This window comes from Cervus elaphus, chromosome X (genome assembly GCF_910594005.1).
Source record: "Cervus elaphus chromosome X, mCerEla1.1, whole genome shotgun sequence".
Lineage (NCBI taxonomy): Eukaryota > Metazoa > Chordata > Mammalia > Artiodactyla > Cervidae > Cervus > Cervus elaphus.
The window spans coordinates 121,956,389-121,959,896 of NC_057848.1; positions in this window are offsets into that span (position 1 = coordinate 121,956,389).

Sequence of the window (3,508 nt, forward strand, 5' to 3'; positions counted from 1 at the left end):
CTCCAGTACTCTTGCCTGAAAATCCCATGGATGGAGGAGCCTGGTAGGCTGCAGTCCATGGGGTCACTAAGAGTCAAACACGACTAAGCAACTTCACTTTCACTTTTCACTTTCATGCATGGGAGAAGGAAATGGCAACCCACTCCAGTGTTCTTGCCTGGAGAATCCCAGGGACGGGGGAGCCTGGTGGGCTGCCGTCTATGGGGTTGCACAGAGGTGAACACAACTGAAGCGACTTTGCAGCAGCAGCAGCAAGACAGTATATATGCCCACACCATGCTAATTAAAACACCTTTGCTCCATCAGAGCTTGGGTCCTCGTGTCTTTCTCTCTCTCTCTCTCTCTCTGTCTCTCTATCTGTCGTTGGCTGATTCCCTGGAGCGCGAAAGACGGCTGCATAAGCCAGGGAATATTAGCCTCTTTCCTTCTTTCACTCTCTCATCGTCGACTCTGGACCACCAGGTTCCGGTCCAATAAAGGACCAACACGTCTTTAGTAGCAAACATGGCTCTTCAGTTCAGGATTCTATTTAAAACCAGGACGGATGAAGCATCATGGAACTGTGCTTCTCAACCTCAACTGTGCATCAAATCTCCCCTGGAGGGGCTTTAGAAGATGCTGGCAGGACATCCCCAGAGAGTCTGAAGTAGTAGGTCTGGAATGTGGCCCTGGCATGAGCATTATCTGAAAAAGTTCTCTTCTGAAAGCCAAGCTTGCAGCTGTGGAAACAGAACCCATTCTTACAGGAGGAAATCAAAGATGGAAAATTTGCGACTCTTCTCTACAGCAAAAGCAGGTTTTCATCATGGCCCACTGTGCTTGACAGATATCTCAGGCTGAGGAAAGGGACAACTTGCCCAAATTAATACTAGTTTGAAAACTGACCTTGTGCTTGCTCTGCTGCGTGTTCCTGAATCCAAAGTTTTACAGTTAAATCCCTGCTGTTGTTAGTGAAACTCAGTATGTTTTAGTTCTTGTCAGGATCCCTTGGGCCTAGTTAGTCGAATACATTTCTAAAACAGTGTGGAGATAACTTCATTCAACAGATCAGAATAGTGCTTCAAACATTAAAGATGGCTGAGAATTGTAGCTGTTGATGTTGATGTGGAAGGATCGGCTGTCAGCGTATCTGCTGCCTGTGCTCAGTTGCCATTCTAAACTGCTTCCTGTGTTATCAAATTAACTCCCATGCTCGGATGAAGACCAAATCAGAACAGGATGATTATTGGGAAAAATACAGATAAGCAATCCCTTGTTTGGTGCACACCCATGAAGACCCACCTCCCTAAACGTTCTTTAGGGATCTCTTCCGGATATTCTTTGGCACATTCCCCGGTGATGGGCTTGCACTGCTGTGTCCTGACTCATCGTCTTGTTAAAGACAGGGCTTTCAACCTCTCAGGTGCATTACAGCACGCGGGTTCTCTCAGAGATCCAAAAGAGGGTGATGGCCCGTGCTCAGGACACCTTCAGAGCGTGTCTGCAGGAACAGGGCCTCTGAGAGGAACAGATCCCCACCTGTTGCAACAGGAGGATCTTGGGTCAGCCTTTTCCAGAGCAGCTCCAGGGGAGTCATGGCACAGTGAAGATCACATCCAGCAGCATGCCCAGGATTGTGGTTTAAGGAACTGGGTGGATGGCCGTGCCCATCCATGAGACAGGGAATGTTGGTCTGGGGCTACTAACAGGCCTGCAGGGCTTATGGGACATCTGAGTGCAGATGGCCTATACATCTCGGCGTGTGGGGAATCTGGGGCCCAGCTGAGAAGTCCTAGGTAGATTTAGTGATAGCAAAAGCCATCAGCATTCAGGGGGATACAGATGAAAACAAGTCAGATGGGTAAAAGCTCTGGGGGCTGACGTGGTCACCCAAGGATCATGTATGGAGTGGAAGAGCACAGGGCAGAGGCTGGAAACCAGAGGGAAACACAGCCCAAGATATAGGAGGGGATCAAAGTAAATGGACAGACAAGGAGACTTAGAAGTAATGGACTGAGAGGTAAGGGGAAGCCAGGGTGGGCTGCCGTCACAGACTCTGACCGAGGAAAGTGGTTTTGAAAACGGAATGTGTCTGTGGCCAGTACAACACTGGGTACCATGGTTTGGCCCGCGGAGCTCCTGGGAGACGTGAGCACGGAGATGTTCTGTGGATGGGCGCGTGGAGGAGGAATGGAGAGGTAACCAGATAAGGATGGTCCTGGTCTATACTCTCAAGAAGCATGGCTTGAAAGGAATCAAAGATGCAGCGTATTGGAAGTAGTGGGCTGTGTGCTCGCAGCGTCTGCTCTCCTCTCCTGGCTCCACCTGGTGATGCTGACCTGCACTGCCCGTGGGTGGGGGTGGTGAAACTTGCATTTCTGTCTCCCTCCTCTTGCTGTGGGCCCGGTCCTCCCTGGCTGACTGAGCCTCAGCCACCCTGCTGGCATCTGCAGACCCCTCTGAATCTGGGTCTGATCGACCAGCCCGTCCCCGGGCAGGGACGTCCACTCCTCAGCCTCAGTCGCAAGGTCCCCTAGCCCATTGCCTGCTTAGGCTTCGTCTGGATTCAGTCCCTTTCCACATTTCTCCCTCGGGTGATGCAGAGCCCTCCCTTGGATCTCACCTGCACCGCAGCAGGAACCAAGATCAGCTCCAGAAACGAAATTCCTAAACGACAGCCACCCTTCTGCCCAAAGACAACATTGGGTCATTGCGCAGTGTGCCCCCTGTGAGTCCCAAGTGTGAATGGGGTGGAATCCCCCTTTCCCTGGTCTTCCTCTTCACTTCTTGTCACACCTCCCTTGTCTGAGCTCTCTCACCTCTGCCCGCCTCTGCCTCTGTGGGCCGTTTCCCCCGCTGTGACTGGGACGCTCCTTTCTTTGGCTTGTCTTTCATTTGACCCAAGACTTCCCATACACTATCCAGGTCAAAGGGGGCATAGTGTAGAATGTGTACCTTGTCGAGTACATCCAGGAGACGCTGTTGTCACGTAAGCCCCACACCCCTGGAATATAAAAAAACAGAGGGCTTAAAAACACAAGAGTCAAACATGCCTAAGGTGCCTGAGGTGTTGGCTAAGATGGGCAGTGAAGAGTGTCCGCAGGATCAGGAAGAATGGATATTAATGATGGCCATGACGAGACCACTTACAGTGGAGTGACTGGGACAAAAGCTCCACGGAAGGGGGCTGAGGAGGGACTATCTCAGCAGAATTTGAAGCAGTTTTGCTTTGAAGGGCAACCGGTAATGTGTAGCTGCAGAATAGGGTGGTGGAAGACGGTGGGTTTCCCCCGTTGCTGTGGAACGGTCCGATGTAGAGGGAGCAGGTGCTGGTTGAGGAGAGAGGAATGATAACTGCAGGTGCAACGTCCCTGAGAAGGTGCAAGGCGTGGGATCCCAGGCCGAGGTGAGGGGTGGGTGCAGTCAGGAGCAGGCGTGCAGAGGGGCAGCAGACTGCCAGGGCAGCAACATGCAGACGGGGACTGGGAAACTTGAGAAATCCCACGGGGGGTCATTAGCGTGGAGGAAG